The sequence below is a fragment of the Podarcis bocagei genome, assembly GCF_964188305.1.
Source record: "Podarcis bocagei genome assembly, chromosome: 1".
Lineage (NCBI taxonomy): Eukaryota > Metazoa > Chordata > Lepidosauria > Squamata > Lacertidae > Podarcis > Podarcis bocagei.
In genome coordinates this window covers 12,651,930-12,670,930 of record NC_138125.1, presented here as the reverse complement: position 1 = coordinate 12,670,930, position 19,001 = coordinate 12,651,930, and the positions used below count along the sequence as shown (strand labels likewise).

At 46.9% G+C, this 19,001-nt stretch overlaps 1 long non-coding RNA gene across 1 annotated transcript in view; it reads left to right on the top strand.

Annotated features, from left to right (window-relative positions):
* LOC308587571 overlaps nucleotides 1–17,374 on the top strand; it is a 199,878-nt gene extending 182,504 nt beyond the window's left edge. Inside the window, exon 4 of the long non-coding RNA XR_014008458.1 lies at nucleotides 17,343–17,374. This is a non-coding gene — a long non-coding RNA (uncharacterized lncRNA). The remainder of the gene's footprint in view (nucleotides 1–17,342) is intronic.
* Nucleotides 17,375–19,001: the final 1,627 nt, after the last annotated feature.

Here is a 19,001-nt window from a genome sequence, read left to right as displayed (position 1 = left end):
TTAAGCCCTTTTTTCCAGAACTTCCCTCAGCTTGTCTGATAATTTTCCATTTATTTTTTATCCTCGTCTCACATTTCCCAATATTATATTGCACTCAAATACTCTTAATCACATCATATTTTTTAAACAATATTTCTAACAGTAATTTCACAGAGCTTCTCGAAAGCCAATGAACGTTATTTGCTCATCACAGAAATTTTTGATATACTCTGTAAATTTCTTCCAGTCCTCGGAGAATCTCTGGTCACGTTGGTTCCTAATTCTCCCCAAAATTGTGCTGATTTGGGGCAAGGTATGAAGAAGATTTGGCGATCTCCAACTGTAAATCTTGAGGGTGGTCCAGCACACTTCCTGGCATGTGTGCTAGTTAGCATAAGCAGTCGCACAGCTTTGCATTGAAGGATCAAGTTGCACACGGCCGATGTCAATAAAACACTCACGAAAGCAATAAAGCTCAGCCAAGCACTGTTTACTTGAAAGGCAATTTACAACTTTACTACCACACAGATAGTAAGGCACATTTCTGTCCTCCATGCTGCCTGCACACAGGCCACAGTCTCTCCCCTGTAAGAATTGCGCATGCCCACAGATAAGTGCTCCATGCCTATTTATAGGCTGCTGCAGACCAAACAAAATTTCACTTTGATGCTTCAAGAATCTTCAAGAATCTTCTCTCAGTTTCTGGAAATGAATGACCCTGTCGGGGGGGGGGCGGTTACCGTGAGGTGTGGTCAGAGTTCGGTCCTGGGTCGAGGGTCTGGAGACTGTCCACCAAGGGTGAAGCGGGGTCCAAAGCAAGAAGCCGGGCATGGTTGGGAACTCCAGACAAACAGGTCTGGGTGCTGGCAGAAACAGGTTTCCAACGACGTTGCTCCAGCAACCTGGGACTGGGCTGACTGGCCTTTATCTCCTCTGGGGCCTAGGGCGGTTCCAGCCCACAGGTGACCCGCCTCCCCTGGCCTTAAGGTGAGCACTCCTCCTGAGAGAACTTAGTTCCCTCCGCCTCTCTGCCCTGAGCCTCTGCAGCTCAGGAGAGGCTGGAGGGTTACTGGACCCACAGGGCTGGGAGAGGAGCACCTGCAGGCAACGGGTCCTCAATCACCCCCGGAGCCCGAGTGGATTCAGCTGGTGTCTGCTCCTGAGGATCCGGCACAGGTGCGGGCCCTTCAGATTCAAGCCCCAGCCCCAGTTCAGCCGGCCCTGGAGGCGGGGACTCCTGTGCAGACTGCGATTCCTCCGGTTCAGCCTCTGAATCAGATTCCCAGGCCATCACAGACCCTCTCACACTTACTCTAACAAGATCTCACCTGAAATCGCGCGAGATCTTGCGGGATGCAGCGGGGCAGTCCCAGTCCTGCTGGCTATCCTCCCTCTCTGACACCCAGAACAAGGAGAGTCCTGCACATCGCTGAGCAGTAGGCTGGACGGGCTCAGAGGGCAAGTCCACCCCCTCGTCACAGCCTCTGTCTGCTTGGGAGGGATCCGGAGTGAGAGGCTAGATGGGGAAGGCAATGTCTCCAGAGCCAGAGGAACTCTGCTGTGTTGTTTGCTTTCTGTGAATAAAAGCTGGTTTCATTTCTTGCCTCGCATTCTTTCCTGCCCTGTGGATGACCTGTGCTCACCTGATGGCTCCTTGACAATGTGTGAGGGCAGGCCCTATCATTCTGTAGAGTTGTCTCTATATCACATGACTCTGAAACTAGATCATATTTTTTGGGGGGAGTAGGAAATCCCCCCCAGCCTTTTGGGAGACACAAATGTCCAAAGTGTTCAAGAGCCTCTGAGCTCCACATTTGATACTGCAATTGTGTCTCCAACAGATTCACTGGTGCTTCAGCTAAAACATAAACTCTCCCGATTGGATTACAGTCATACCTCGGGTTACAGATGCTTCAGGTTGCGTTTTTTTGGGTTACGGACCCACCGAAACCTGGGTTCCAGTGGACACGCATGCGCAGAGGCACTAAATCACGCTTTGCACATGCGCAGAAGGGCCGAATCGCAACCCGCATGTCTGCAGACGCGGCGCTGCGGGTTGCGAACGTGCCTCCCGCACGGATTACGTTTGCAACCCAAGTGTCCACTATGTTGGTAGTTATTGCTTTCTTTTGTTCTTTTTCTTGTTTTTATCTTGCATTTTTATGCACCCTGAGATCTACAGATGAAAGGCAATATGCAAAATAAATAAATAAATAAATAAATATCACAGTCCAGTTTATAAAGGCTAATCAGTTAGGGGCTCAATGGCAAGTGGGTTAGATGCTTTGGGACAATGACCATATAATTCAACAATTGTTTCGAAAGGCTCACACCTTGTAGGAAAAACCAGATTTTCTGCTGCTGTTGTCTTGAAAGTTCCCTGTTGCTATTTCTCGTTCGTTACCAATTAAGCACAAAACTCATTTGTGGTGGTGGTATCATGTGTGTTGCAAGTTGCTAAGCTACATGGCTCCAGGCTGCCCGAAGTCTTGTGTTGTGAAACGGCTGGAGAAAAGTGCCATAAAACAAACAGAGAGGGTCACGTTAGTCCTGCTTGAGCTCTGGCCTCTCTGCGTTTGAGCTTTTGCTTGTCCCTGGTGGAAGGAATAAAGGCCAGGCACAGTACCTGCCGCTTTGCTTCACAGTTCAAAAGGCAGCAGTCCGTGATACATTAAATGAAAAACCGGAGCCTCAGCTCACCTTAGCTGCAAAGACATGCGAGAGTGTGTGACTCTTGTTTATGAACTAGAATGCAGCACCCGGCTTTCTGACTCCAGAGACTGCAAGCAGGCAAATATTGATAACACTGGCAAAACGGAAACACCATTGGGAAAGGCTCCCGAGTCAGTAATTTATCGGTCCCTCGGAGAACAGGCTCCACCAAGTGTCAAGCCCAGATATAACTCACGACATGTTAGAATTAGAAAGACAAAGCTTGATTACTCCAAACGCAGGAATTTGCAGCAGACATCTCACTGGATGACAATATTTAGGCACGTTTGGCAGGAAAGTTACCAACTCTTGTGTTGTGTACTGAAGTTCTCACCCTGGGCCAGCAGGGGGATACTGTAGATAGTTTTCACTCAGGTCCACATATGCAAATAAGGAATTGAAAGTGATGTTCAGTGATTGGATAGTTACAGAAAGTTGTTACTGTTGCGTTGTAGTGAAGCTCTATATAAGCAGGCTGGCTGAACCCTTCAGCCCAGTTCTGTTCTGGGCCTGTGAATAAACAAGAGCTGTTTGAAGAATCGCTGTGTCGTCTGATATGTTCACCCGCAACTTAACATCTTGTGTGTCCCCTGAAACTTTTATTTCCTTTTTTCGTGTCATTGCTCCCCTTCCCATGCACCCCTGTGAGGTTCAAAATCTGCTGAGGAGGAGGCAGATCCGGCCTCCGAGGAGTTGCACCATGGCCATCGCTGCCACGGCAGCAGTGGCAGCGGGTGATGCATTTCTTAGAGGATGGGTCTGCTGTCCCTGCACATCCTGCTGCCTGAGGCAGTTGCCTCACCTTGCCTCCTAGGTGTGCTGGCCCTGCCTGGCTGAAGTCAGGCCTAGAAATCTCAATCCTAATTTGGGTCATAGAATCATAGAATTGTAGTATTGGAAGGTTGCCTAGTCCAAGCCCATGCAATGCAGGACTACTGCAATGCGCTCTATGTGGGGCTACCTTTGAAGGTGACTCGGAAACTACAACTAATCCAGAATGCAGCAGCTAGACTGGTGAGTGGGAGCGGCCGCCGAGACCACATTACACCGGTCTTGAAAGACCTACATTCCAAGCACAATTCAAAGTGTTGGTGCTGACCTTGAAAGCCCTAAACGGTCTCGGCCCAGTATATCTGAAGGAGCGTCCCCACCCCCATCGTTCTACCCGGACACTGAGGTCCAGCGCCGAGGGCTTTCTGGCGGTTCACTCACTGTGAGAAGCCAAGTTACAGGGAACCAGGCAGAGGGCCTTCTCAGTAGTGGTGCCCACCTTGTGGAACGCCCTCCCACCAGATGTCAAAGAGAACAACAACTACCAGACTTTTAGAAGACATCTGAAGGCAGCCCTGTTTAGGGAAGCTTTTAATGTTTGATGCATTACTGTATTTTAATATTTTATTGGAAGCTGCTCAGAGTGGCTGGGGAAGCCCAGCCAGATGGGCAGGGTATAATAAATTATTATTATTATTATTATTATTATTATTATTATTATTATTATTATTACCTAACATGGGGCTCGAACCCCTGAGGTTAAGAGTTTCATGCTCTGCCAACTGAGATCAAGGCATTCTCTTTCACTAGTCGCCTTCTGTTTATCCAAGTGCAGGATCGCTCTAATGAAAGATGATAAATTTATACCATTCTCCTCTCCCTGTTTCCAGAGTTCATAACTACCTTTACACTCACCTGTTTTGTTTCCCTGAAGATGAGGGTCATTCATTTTTCTGGAGACATGTGAATTTCAAACGACGGCTGCATTTCTGTAATTGTATTTTCCCCCCAGAAAGTGTGAATTAGGTAGATTCACCTTTAAACACGAATAGAACTGAATTTCTCCTGTTCCTACACCCAGCCTTAGGTGGAGATGTCTGGGATAGAATCTGGGACATTCTGCATGCAGCACAGTTGTCCCACCACTAAGCCAGGGCTCCTCCTCACCCACACTCAATGCTCACAGAGTAAATATCGATCTCTCCCCATGTAAGAGGCTGCCATCAAAAGAACAAACAGCTATAGCCTGCCGTTGAATGGAAGGGCCCCTTGAGTAGATGTTCTCTTGGGAACAGAAAGGGCCATTGAGACTGAATATGAAAGTGGTGAATTTCATTCTTGTTTCCTCAGTTCTGTTTTGTTTTTTTAAAGAACCCAGCAAAGAGAGATACCAAGAATCTCTATATCAATGGAATCCTTTTGGTCTTTTGCTTTGAGAGAGAAGTGCTTTGACGGCCCGTTTTCAAATGTGCAGTCCATTTATGAAGGACACAAAAGCTTGCACATACTTATTGAATTGTTGGTGGACCGATCTGCAGATAAGGGGGATTGTTCTCAATTCCAGTTTGCTTCCTTAAGAATTTCCCCCTTCCTCTCTCTTCTCATGTAATGAAATGTAACCTAAACTCCCTGCAAAGGAGACGAGACAGGCAAATTAAGGAGTAACGCTGGTCTTGCTGTCCCATTGCTGTTACTCCATCTTGCCTGTGTCGTTTCAGCGATAGACCCCCACCGACGCTCGGAGCAGTTTTCTCAGGTTTCACCCCACAGAAACAGCTCCCTGGACTCCTGCCCCCATGGCTCTCACCACAATCAAGATCAGAGTCAGATGTAACAGGGGCTGTTGAAAGCGGTGGCTTTCATATTTCTGAAGGCATGATAGCAAAGAGTATTTTAAGAGCTGGGTATCGCAAAGTCTGGGCAGGGCGGGCTTGCAGTTCCCATCAAAAGCTCTCTGTTGCCCATCTGATTCACCTTTCTGTAAGGACTGCAGAGGGTTACTGGAATTCGCTTTGTTCCTTAGCAAAATAAATGCCGTCTAATTGCAAGTATTCCGAAGCATGCTGAAGTGAACATGATATTAAGCATGCTGAACTGAACATGGGGGTGGAGAGGGAGAACCTTTTCTCCCAGAGCTGTGAGCAGGGCAAAAGAATGGAACTGGGTGAATCTGTACAATTCCGTATCTCAGGTCTTTCGTTCGCCTCGTTTCTGCATCAGTTTTTTTTTAAAAAAATGGCACATGAAAATTCGTACACATTGTTTGAACACTACCATGGGTTGCCCCCAAGATTGAAGTGGCCCCGACATGCACATGTGACATCGTGGATCTCAGGGATTGGCTGGAGTGGTGAGAGGCACCAGCTGGGGCACCACCAAGGGAACTCCACAAGGGAGAAGGCTCTGACCCCAGGGACTGATGGTGGTGGTGGGGCAACAATGAGTGGTCAAGGGGAAAAGAGAGAAAAGACTGGCAGAAGGAGGTGTTGGAAGCTGAAGAGGCAACAGGCTTTAGTGATCAGGAAGAAGCTGTGGCAGAAGGAAGCCCAGAAGCAGAGGCTGGAGAGGAAGGGGGCCAAGAGTGGAGACAGGCTGCTGAAGAAGCCAGGGACTCTCCTCCTCCTGCTACGACCAGCTCCCCTCCTTGCTGGTCTACCAGCACGAAAAGAGGTATGAAGAGGGTGTAGCAAAGATAAACAAGGCACTGGAGTCTCAGATTGCTTGGGAAGGAACCAGGAGACAAGGAGACTTAGGGGGCTGTGGGAAAGCAGGGGCCTTCAGTCCCCACAACTGCCTCATTGGGGCAAACCCTACTGGGAAGGGTTGCTGTGCTCACTTTTTTTTTTGCAAAAAAATTATTAGTTTTTACAATATCAATGACAAACAAAAACATAAAACAAACAAAACATAACAAACATAAATCATAACCTTATTGAAAATAACAGTTATTTACTTTGTAAAACAACTTCCTCGTTTCCCCTTAGTTGAATTTCATTGCATATCCTTATTACGGTTTCCCAAATCCCAATTTTAATACCCTTTAAATTAAACATTAACATCTTTAAATCTTCTCCTTCTTGTATTAAACATATTATTTTATCAGTTAACATAGATACAATCCTAAGCCCTTTAAGTATCTGGGCGCTATATCCAGTTATTTTAGCTTAACAAATTTAACTATTCTTCATTCTTCGTGATGTTCCTCCTCCTTCTGGTCGCGGACTCTTCCGGTTAGATCGGCTAGCTCCATACAATCCATCATCTTCATCTGCCATTCTTCTACTGTTGGTAATTCTTGAGTTTTCCACTTTTTAGCTAACAAAATACGAGCCGCAGTTGTGGCATACAAAAATAGATTAACATCTTTCTTGGGCAATTCCGAACCTGTTATTCCAAGAAGAAAGGCCTCTGGTTTCTTTATAAATGTGTATTTCAACATTTTTTTCAATTCATTATAAATCTTTTCCCAGAAGTCTTTCACCTCGGAGCAGGTCCACCACATATGAAAGAATGTTCCTTCCTTTTCTTTACATTTCCAACATGTATTATCACAATTATGAAACAACTTTGCTAATTTTACAGGTGTCAAATACCATCTATACATCATTTTCATAATGTTTTCCTTTAACAAAGTACATGCGGTGAACTTCACCCCTTTCTTCCACAATCTTTCCCAGTCCTCAAACATTATGTTAGGTCCTAAATCTCTTGCCCAATCTATCATCACTGATTTAACTTGTTCATCTTTCGTATGCCAGTCCAGCAAAAGCTTGTACATTTTAGATAAGTTTTTACCTTCAGTATCTAACAACTCCATCTCCAACTTAGATTTTTCCAAGGCAAAACCATTTTTCTTATCCAGTTTATACAATTCGTTAATCTGGTGGTAATGTAGCCCAGTGTTTCCCAACCTTTTTTGGGCAACGGCACACCTGTTTAATGAAAAAAATCTCGTGGCACACCACCATTACAGCCCCGTGACGTCAGCGCGCAGCGTCACGCCGGGAGGGACGCACGAAAGTGAAAGTTTTTAATTTTTCCCCTCCCCCTTGCCGGGGAACCTCCAAGCTTTGGGGGTGGGGGGGGAGGAGGCAGCAGAGCGAGGGACTGAGGGACGGCGGCAGCTGAGGCGGCGGCGGCTGTTGTGGTGGTGGCGGCGATAGCGGGTGGAGGAGGGGGCGGCGGCGGGAGTTGCTGCTGCTGTTGTTGCTGCTGCTGCCCGGACATGCCGGCCTCCTCCTCCTCCGCTGTCTCGCGCTCCTCCCTTTTGCACGCGCTGCCCCGCCGCTCGGCACCACCACCGCGGAGCCGCCCCCGGCTCGACGTGGATCCTCGCCGCCGCCGCCTCTCACCGCCCGACTCGCCCGCCTCCCTCCCACGGCACACCAGCCGATGTCTCACGGCACACTAGTGTGCTGCGGAACACCGGTTGGGAAACACTGATGTAGCCAATTTAAAAAATATGGAACGCTTCACGAATTTGCGTGTCATCCTTGCGCAGGGGCCATGCTAATCTTCTCTGTATCGTTCCAATTTTAGTATATGTGCTGCCGAAGTGAGCACAAGACTTGCTGTGCTCACTAGGCCTGAGCTGTTCTGTTTCTTTGAATAAAGAGTTAACTTCACGGACCCCTTGTGAGTTATTCCTGGCCTGCTCCTGACACCTGCCCTGACCGTGAGAGAGAGAGAGGTAGAAGTAGACAGAGAGAACACTACCGGGCCCAAATTCAAGGTGCTAGTACTAGCATATAAATCATAGAATCATAAAATTGAAGAGTAAGAAGGGGCCCTCAGGGTCATCTTGTCCAAACCTCTGCAATGCAGAAATCTCAGTTAAAGCACCCGTGACAGAGCAGTGGCGTAGCGTGGGTTGTCAGCACCCGGGGCAAGGCAAGTAATTTGCGCCCCCTAACCTGTGGATTTGTGCCCCCTAACCTGTGGATTTGCGCCCCCTAACCCTAACCCCCAGATGTTGCGCCCGGTGCGGCCGGCCCCCCCTGCACCCCCCACGCTACGCCACTGTGACAGAGTGCCACCCAACTCTGCTTAAAAACCTCCAAGGAGAGTCCATCACCTCCCGAGGGAGACCGTTCCACCGTTGAACAGTTCTTACCACCAGAAAGTTCTTCCTAATCTTTAATCAGAATCTTCTTTATAAAGCCCTAAATGTCTTGGGACTCAAGTATCTAAAAGAGTGCCTTCCGCAACATCAGTCACCTTGCAACCTATGATCAGCAGGTGAGTCATAGCTGCTCTACCACTAAGCCGTATCTGTTCCCCTTCTGTGCTGTCCTACTTTGAACCTGTGGTTAGGATGCTGAATGGCTCTTTGGTCTCGCATCAGAGTCCTGCAGCACCTTAAAGGTTAGTAGGTTCAGTCTGGACTCAGACCAAACACAATATGCAAAGTCAACCCTTGGGGACTGAAAGTTTTAAAACGCCAGTGTAAGATAACTTGACCCAGCGCTAGGAAATCTGAAAGCTGGCCAAGAAGCAACAGGAGTGGAACACAAAGCTATGAGTTTCGTGTTAGAAATAAGATCAGCAAAGCCAGTCTCTGCTTCGAGGAACAGGCTGTCTCTCCTCTCCGCCTTGGTTTATTAGCCAAAGGTTTGGATTTTTACAGCAGCCGGTATCGGCCCAGGCAAGTCCAGGCTTGCTGGTTGTCCTTAATGGGATTTTTTAATTGTGAGGACAAGAAGAAGGTATATATACAAGCCATTGAAAAATACAAACTGAGAAAGACTGCCAGAGGCCATTGTTTGCTGTAAGAAGAAAGGTTATTGGTTGCGGGTCGGTGGAAAAGTCATGAAGGGACTTTACTTGATAAGTTGCCTTTCTAGAGGAATACCTTGGCCATATGTAAACTATGCCTTTAAGGACACCCCCCCCCCTCTCTGTGTGTGTACGCCCTTATTTTGTTCTCCTTTGAATATAGGAAGCTGCCTTATTCTGAGTCAGACCATTGGTCAATCTAGATTATGGACTACAACTTCCATCATTCCTAGCTAGCAACACCAGTGGTCAGGGATGATGGGAATTGTAGACTGAAAGCAGCTGGTGACAATGTACCCCAAACCTGGGTCTCCAGCTGTTTTGACACTACAATTCCCATCATTCCTGACCACTGGTGTTGCCAGCTAGGGATGATGGGAGTTGTAGTCCCTGGACTATGCTCAGGGGAGAATGTTGCTTTCGTTTTAAAGACCAACAGCAACAAAAATGAGTGGTAAAGGGCCTGTGCTAAGCTGCCCTCCTTTGCCGCTGATCAAAAGCTAAAATTAGGACACAGATAGTTTCTAATCCAGTGCTGATTACGACAGACTGAGCATGTGCTTAGGGCACCAGCAACAGTAGCACCCCCCAAAACTGAGAATTTCTCTTAAAAAAATATTTTGATAGTCATCATGAGGAAAATTGGGGGAAAAATATGTTAAAAGACTTTCTTACACACTCATCCTTCATTTTTCTGCTCTCTTTTTATGACATATCCTCACCTAAACCAGGGGACCTCCTTCTGATATCAGTCAAAATAAAGCAAGGAAATCAGATCCTGTCATGTGTTGCAATAAACTGATGTTTGGTTTTTTGCTTTAAAATATGCATTTGTATGGACGCTTTAATCTAGTATATAGATTTTTATGTATGTGATTTTGCTGGAGAATTGCACTGAAAAATCAGAGCAGTGTGAATTTTTGCAGGACGGCTGTGCTTCGATCCGTGTATTGTTTTGAAAAGTGCAAATTAGGCAAGTTCACCTGTGAATGTGAACTGAATTGAATTTGTTCCCCGCCCCAATCCCTGGCGGTGGAGACACAAAACTTTGTGAATGACTGGGAAAGGAAGTGGAAAGCAGGAAAATGGCTGTGGGGTGGACAGAAGAAGGAAAAGAGTGCAACCCATATCATCCAGTATTTTCCTGTGGGGACGCCCCCCTCTCCTACCTTGGCTCTCCCACCCTCATCAAGATTGCTGCTGGGCTGTGTCAGTCAGAATCTCTGTGGGTTCTCAAAATCTTCCTTGCCTTCTGACAGATCAGTCTACCAAAAACTTAAAGCCAGAACATTAAACTTAAAGGCTTCTCTGAACTCAGCAAAATTCAGCAGCTATTAGCTGAACTGCAAATCTTCAGCTCATCTTTCATTTATTTGTGCTTCTCTATTAATTATTCCTTGTTTAGGCTTGTCCACACAGCTTGTTTCCCACTTTCTCTGCTCTCAGTTGGCGGTGGTGTGCACTAGAATCCAGCATTTATTTTTAACTTCAGGGGAGCCATCGTGGGGTAGGGTTTCTGGAGAGAGGCTCAAGTCGGATTCCAGACAGATCAGATTTTGGGGAAGTTAACACCTTATAAATTAATGCGTTCTGGGCTGGTTTACGGCCCTTTCATGTAGAGCTCCTTCTTGAGGCTCTGTTGCCTGGTATAATTAATTGCCATCCTTAGCCTGTTAAATAAAATAGAATAAAAAACCCTAAATCATCTCCAATCCTAGAAAAGTGAGGTGCAATGTCAAGAGTGAGATCTCACAGAAACAAAAATGAAAGCATAAAGGCAAGTGGAAGCATCCCTGAGAGATACTTTTATTTTTTAATTTTTTGATGGGGGAACTACCGTATTTTTCACTCTATAGGACGCACCCGACCATAGGCTCACCTTGTTTTAGAGGGGGAGAACAAGAAAAAAAATTCTCCCCCTCTCTGCTCAGCGCCCCTTCAGCGAAGCGGCAGGAGAAACGGAGCCCCTTCCATTTCTCCTCCCGCTTGGCTGAAGGGGCGCTGCGCAGCTCTCCCTCTCTGCTGAAGCCAGGAGAGTCTTGCTCTCTAGGCTTCAGCGAAAGCAATGCATAGCCTCCGGAGCGCGAAGGGAGCGCTCCCTCTGTGCTTCGGAGGCCTCGCGTTGCTATCGCTAAAGCCAAGGAGCCTGCATTCGCTCCATAGGACACACACATTTTCCCTTAATTTTTGGAGGGGAAAAGTGCATCCTATAGAGCGAAAAATACGGTAACATTCAGATCTGCCACACGTGCCCCTTATACCTATAACAGTTTTACCACGGAATTGCCTGTTGGTGAAGATTAGTCCTCATTTGAGAGCATTGGTGAGGACATACCTTGTCTGAACGTCTTGCAGAAGCCCCAAGTCCACTTTCCGAGCAGCCCAAGCAGTTATTCCACAAGAATAGAGGAGATTCTTTACTTAGAGAGATTGGATGCCTTCAGCATCAGGACCACATATTTGTGACTGAGCCAAAATGCTAGGGTTATGAATGGTGTTTCCCTTGTACTTGGAATGATAACATCTTCGATGGTGTCTCACTGGTGGTAGCCTAGCTGGTTTCCGGGGTAACTATGGGGGGGGGGGGAACAGTATGGAGAGGGGAAGAAAGTACAGGAAAATGTCTCCCAGCCAAATCAGATGTGCCTCTTTGGTGGTGTATTAGGGAGAGGGCAGGAATGTAAGCTGGGCGGTAAATGTGCACAATTGCCGGGCCTTATTGGAGGATGTGCACATAATCCTTCCATGAAAAGGGGACTCTGCACATTTCTGCACATGCATAATCCCAAAGAGAGCTTGGAAAGTGTGCATATATTGACTGGCCTTTGTATGCTCTTAGCGTTGCCATGTGTCCTCTTTTTCCAGGACACGTCCTCTTTTCAGGAGTAAAATTTCTGTCCAAGTGTATTTTTTAGAAATTGCCAAAATGTTTCTGGCTATACTTTCTGGATGAGACATAGACATAATTGGTGGTTGAAGACTTGCTTTCCTCTTCTTTTCTCCTGCCCCCCTCAGCAATATATCACAGCTTCTATAGCCTACATGTAGTAGGGGTATTTAAAATGAGAGTAGTCATAGCGTCCTCTTTTTTACTCTTCAAAATATGGCAAACCTATAATAGGCTCTGGGGAACATACAAACCTAGATTGCATTTTGTACATTCTCTGGGCAATATGCACATTTTCTGGGCAATATGCATACCCTTCAAGAACCATGCTCCCCTCCCCAATTTCTTGTTTAAAAGTGAAGTTGCACACGTAAAGCCTGTTTTTTTGTATTTTCAATAACTGAGGGTTGGGCTGAGGGAGGGGCTATTGTACAGCAGTAAGGGAGAAGCTGGCAGAGTACCTTTACTCTTAGTTTTCCCTCCCCATCCTTGGCCCGACAAGACACCCGATCGTTTAAATAGAACGGGGTTTATGAATTTTCAGTACATTTTGGCAGGACCGAGTCATTGACCTGTAGGTGGCAGCATAGTGCAAGGAACAGGGATTTTGTAACAAGAATTTATAACAAGAAATTTCTCCTCAGTTTATATTTACTGGGCCATCCGTACAGAGCTTTGGGTTGTTTGATGGTTGCAATAGCCACTTTCGTTTTGTTTAGCAGCCTTTCCACACCCACACCCACCCACACACCCACATACCCTTTTTGTCCTGGGAAAACATTCCCAGATATATAGGAGACATCACGGTTCAGAAGTATAACAAACCATGTTAAGGAAGTCTTGAGGCACCCTAGCTTATGAGGCAGGGGTTGGGGGCAGTGGTGGGAACAAACAGCAAAGCAGATAGTTTAGTGATCATCATATCTTTACCACTGAGAAAAAAAGCTCTTTGGGTTTTGTGCGAGGCACACACACACCAACACACAATATTGCACTCAACGCTTTAATATCCACTTAAACATTTTTTAGAACATAAATAAGAAGAGCCTGCTGGATCAAGCCAAAGGCCCATTTAGTCCAGCATCCTGTTCTCAGCAGCTGCTCACCAGATGCCTGTGGGAAACTTGCAATCAGGATTTGAACACAAGAGCCCTCTCCCCTCCTGTGGTTTCCTGCAACTGGTATTGAGAAGTGTAGCTGCCTCTGAATGTGGAGACTTGAGCACAGCCAACATGGATGGTAGCCATTGGCAGCCTGTATCTCCGTTCATTTTGTCCAACCCTCTTTTAAAGCTCTCCTAGTTGGCGGGAGTGAGTGCCATGGTTTAACGCGGGTGGCGCTGTGGGTTAAACCACAGAGCCGAGGGCTTGCCGATCAGAAGGTCGGCGGTTCGAATCCCCACGATGGGGTGAGCTCCCGTTGCTCGGTCCCTGCTCCTGCCAACCTAGCACTTTGAAAGCACATCAAAGTGCAAGTAGATAAATAGGGACCGCTCTGGCGGAAAGGTAAACGGCGTTTCCGTGCGCTGCTCTGGTTTGCCAGAAGCGGCTAAGTCATGCTGGCCACATGACCTGGAAGCTGTACACTGGCTCCCTTGGCCAATAAAGCAAGATGAGCACCGCAACCCCAGAGTCGTCCACGACTAGACCTAATGGTCAGGGGTCCCTTTATGTGAATGAGTGTTATAACAACAACAACAACAACAACTTTATTATTTGTACATCTGACTGGGTTGCCCCAGCCATTCTGGGCGGCTTCCAGCATATATAAAAAACACAATAAAACATTAAACATTGAAAAGCTTTCCTATAAATTGGTACCTCGGGTTAAGAACTTAATTCATTCTGGAGGTCCTTTCTTAACCTGAAACTGTTCTTAACCTGAGGTACCACTTTAGCTAATGGGGCCTCTCACTGCCACCGCACGATTTCTGTTCTCATCCTGAAGCAAAGTTCTTAACCCGAGGTACTATTTCTGGATCAGCGGCGTCTGTAACCTGAAGCGTCTGTAACCTGAGGTACCACTGTACAGGGCTGCGTTCAAATGTATTCTAAAGGTTATACAGCTACTCATCTCCTTGACATCTGGTGGAAGGGCGTTCCACAGGGTGGGTGCCGCTACCGAGAAGGCCCCTCTGCCTGCTTCCCTGTAGCTTCGCTTCTCACAGTGAGGGAACCACCAGAAGGCTTTCGGAGCTGAACGGTGGGGGTAGGACTGCCATATGTCTGAAGAGAAGGGAGCTCTCGTGCCCTGGTTCTGCTTGCAGGTTTCCCACAGGCATTTGGGTGGTCCCTGTGAGAACAGGGTTCAGGGCTAGATAGGCCATTGGCCTCATCCTGCAGGCTCTTCCTATGTCCTTATGGAACCTGGAGATTATGTTAAGCTATCAGCCACAATCATTTTTTTTTGTTATACAGCCATACCTCATGTTATGTCCGCTTCATGTTATGTTCTTTCAGGTTACGTCCCGCGGCGACCCAGCAGCACCAGAAAGGGTTATTTCCAGGTTTCGCTGTTCGCGCATGCACAGACATGTAAAATGATGCCACGCGCATGCGCAGAAACGGCGAATCGCAACCCGCACATGCACAGACATGCCGCTGCGGGTTGCATTCTTTTCATGTTGCGAATGGGCCTCCAGAACGGATCCCGTTTGCAACCAGAGGTACCACTGTATATAGGATTTGTACAGAATCTAATCGACAAAACCCCTAAACGGTTTTCTGAACCAATCCCATATTAAGCGGCATTGGCTGAAGCTCAAATGTCATGTCAATGAGCTAAGATGGTAGCCACCCCTGTGTTGGCTCCTGGAAGCTTAGGGCACTTCCTGGCTGTTTCTATTTTCCAGTGGGATTCACCCACGTGCCAGGTTGTAGAATTCATCGAATTGTAGAGTTGGAAGGGACCGCATGGGTCATGTAGTCCAACCCCCTGCAATGCAGGAATCTTTGGCCCAACATAAGGGTTGAACCCGTGACCCTGAAATTAAGATTCTCATGCTCTGTCAACTGAGCTCTCGTTGATTTGGTGCCCTTGAGCAACAGACCTTCTTCCTTTCCCCTGAATGGGCATTTTGCATAAAGGAAAATGCATGGAAAAGCATGGGATCACATTTGCTTGAAGCAGGCGCCATCTAACCTCTCCACAAACAAATCAGAATGGATGCTCAGCAGCAGCACCGTCTAACCTCCCTTCAGACAAATGAGGATGAATGTTCAGTAGGCAGATCATTTGGAAAAAGACCTCCATCCCACACAGGCTTGCAAGGAACATGATGTCACTTCCTGCCCTAATGTTGCTGCCTCACATATAGTTGCTGACATTGACATGGCATGCAAAAGACCAACAGGCTGTTTCCTATGGTTCCCCTTCTTTATGCAGGAGAAGGTTGTGGAAGGTCTCACTAACTAAAGGAAGGAGCAGGGGGGGGGGTTATATTTGCCCACTCACCCTTGCAACTGTGACTCCTGAAAACATTTCCCAGAGGATTGGGTGACCCTCGGAAACAACACAGGCAAGAGTGAACTTGTCAGTTTTGCTTTATCTGAGTTTCTTGCGTCTCCAATGCCAAGTTTAGTTCTCCATCTTTCCACATCCGTTTGTAGGCAAGCTTCTGGAATGGCGGAGGCCATTGGTGGGTGGGGCCTGGGGCAAAATGCGGGCAGGGCAGCAGTTTTGATTTGTACCTTTGTAAGGTTACGTTCAAGCCACACACAAAAACAGGTTTCCACACACCCGCTCTGTAGGCAAAACCTTCAATTTCTATAGAGAAAAGCCTTTAGATGCACCACCTCTCTGGAACTTGCAGCGGCAGATATTTGCAAACACAGATTTCCGACTCTCAACGTTGGCTTTGACCTGTCATGTCCCCAGCTCTCGTTTTGCATAAACAAAAGAGCACCGGGGAGTGTCTGGATTAGGGTGGGAGAGCCCAAGGCGGATGTACCTACAGCAAATAAATCACTTCCTTGCTAATGTAGGGAAAAACCAAGCTGCCCCTTTAGCTGCGTGACGTGGTCGGTGGATGGAGGCAAAACTGCTTAGCTCTGCTGTATTGTTTTGCGTTGAGATGCAGGGCACAAAGGGCATGGAAATGGTGTTGCTTACAGCAAAAGAAACAAGGATTTCCTCCCCTTCGTTTCTTGCATTGTGCCCCTTTGTCTAAGATCCATCATGACTGCAGTGCCTTAGAACGCTTGACTGTTATCTAGGGATATTTTGCAAAATAAACCCAAATGGCCCTCTTTAATTGCTTTTGCTTCAGGAGGGTCCGAGATCCAGGATCATATCATCATCATCATATATTTATACCTCGCCCATCTGGCTGGGTTTCCCCAGCCACTCTGACCGGCTCCCAACAGAATATTAAACAGAATAAAACATCAAACATTAAAAACTTCCCTAAACAGGGCTGCCTTCAGATGTCTTCTAAAAGTCAGATAATTGTTTATTTCCTTGACATCTGATGGGAGGGTGTTCCACAGGGCGGGCGCCACCACTGAGAAGGCCCTCTGCCTGGTTCCCTGTAACTTCGTTTCTTGCAGTGAGGGAACTGCCAGAAGGCCCATGGAGCTGGACCTCAGCTGAACAATGTGGGTGGAGATGCTCCTTCAGGTATACTGCTTAAGTCCACTGTTGCGGAGTTGGGCATCTGCTAAGGGCCACAGCCCAGTAGGGGCCCACTGGCAAGAACCCACTGCATTGGCACATTAGGCCACATCCATGCCATACGTTTGAAGTACTACGACACCACTTTAAATAGGCATGGCTTCCCCCAAATGGGAACTGTAGTTCTGCGAGGGGAATAAGGCTCTCCTACCAGCTCCCAACACCATTCACTAACTAGAGCTCCCAGAATTCTTTGGGGGAAGCCACACCTGTTAACCTCACTAAGGGCCCCCCCGACGCCCTTTTCATTGTGTAGTCAAGGTGATTTTAACTCATGATAGCAGACCCTCCAAGTGTCCCTATTTCCCAGGGACAGCCCCAGATTTACAGAAACTGCCTCCGATTCTGATTTGATCACGGAATCTCCCGCTTTTCCTTAGGCCGTCCCTATTTTCATTGGAGAAATGTTGGAGGGTATGGAATAGGATGTCCTTATTTCTATTAGAGAAATGTTGGGGCTGGGAATAGTGTTATTCAGTGCTTTTTCCTCCTAAAAAGTGTTTAGAGGTACTCTCATTTTCCTACTCATATTGAAATTGTTGTTTAGTCATTTAGTCGTGTCCGACTCTTCGTGACCCCATGGACCAGAGCATGCCAGGCACTCCTGTCTTCCACTGCCTCCCGCAGTTTGGTCAAACTCATGTTGGTAGCTTCGAGAACACTGTCCAACCATCTCATCCTCTGTCGTCCCCTTCTCCTTGTGCCCTCCATCTTTCCCAACATCAGGGTCTTTTCCAGGGGGTCTTCTCTTCTCATGAGGTGGCCAAAGTATTGGAGCCTCAGCTTCAGGAACTGTCCTTCCAGTGAGCACTCAGGGCTGATTTCCTTAAGAATGGATCGGTTTGATCTTCTTGCTGGTTCCTGCTCCAGGTGGATCACGTTTGGTCAAAACTCTCCACCATGACCAGTCCATCTTGGGTGGCCCTACACAGCATAGCTTATAGCTTCTCTGAGTTATTCAAGCCCCTTCGCCACGGCAAGGCAGTGATCCATGAAGGGGCATATTGAAATACTGCCCCTCAATGAGGCCAAATGTAGATTCACAAAATGTTTAGGGGTATGTGTACCCTTGCGTCCCACCCAGAAAAAAGCACCGGTGTTATTAAATGATCTGGCTTTCCATATTTCTGGCACCTGCAAAGGTTTCAGGGCAGTCATACTTTTTCCAATCAAGGCTTCTCCTGTCACTTCCCACAGCAATCCTGTAAATTTTCACTCCACATATGTTCCGGGGTGTGTGTTGGTCTTGCTTTTGTTGCACCATAGTGCTGGTGTGCCCTTCCAGGCGGCAATGACCTGGTGATGCTGGAGAACAGTTAATAAAAAACTTGCCTGCCATTCCCACTGGCAGCGGCGATTGCAGCCCGGTGCGGCCATTGGAAGTTGGGGTGGGGTGGAGTGGAATTTCCCCGTGTGTCTGACAAAGAACATCATTTCCTGCATAGCTCAGTTGGTTAGAGCCTGGTGCTGATAACGCCAAGGTTGCAGGTTCGATCCCTGCATGGGGCAGCTGCATATTCCTGCATTGCAAGGGGATGGACTAGATGACCCCCAGGGTCCCTTCCAACTCTACAGTTCTATGATTCTATCAGCAAAGGACTAGCTCCTAACTTAATATAAACAGAGTGTGTTTTATTAACACCGTTTCATACAGAGGGCTTACTTATTGAGATATTTATTGTGGGATAGAACACAACTTTAAATAAGGATTTCTACGCATTTTTTAAAAAAATATAGATTAACAGACTGATCCATCCATCTCAACTTTTACAGCCTGTTCATTCACCTTCTTTTTTTATTGCATTCTAGAAAGAAGCGAAGATCATTACATTTGCTGTTGCTGCTTTTGCTTGTTCTGCGAATGTTTTCTATTTTTATTCCTTTTTAAAAATCAGCTGCAATTTTAATTCTTTTTATTTGATAATTTTTCTGGCCTCGCTTCAGGAAAGTCAGCTGGAACAACAACAACAACAACAACAACAACAACAACAACAACAACACTTTTGTTATTTAATTCCCACCCATCTGGCTGGGTTGCCCCAGCCACTCTGTGTGACTTCCAACACATAAAAACATAATAAAATGTCAAATATTTTTTAAAAAAACTTCCTGGATCCTTCCCAGAAAGCATCCAGGAACCTTCACAAATATATGGATAAATAAATGATACAAAACTCTCCACCATTGAATCTGGGACCCATTATTC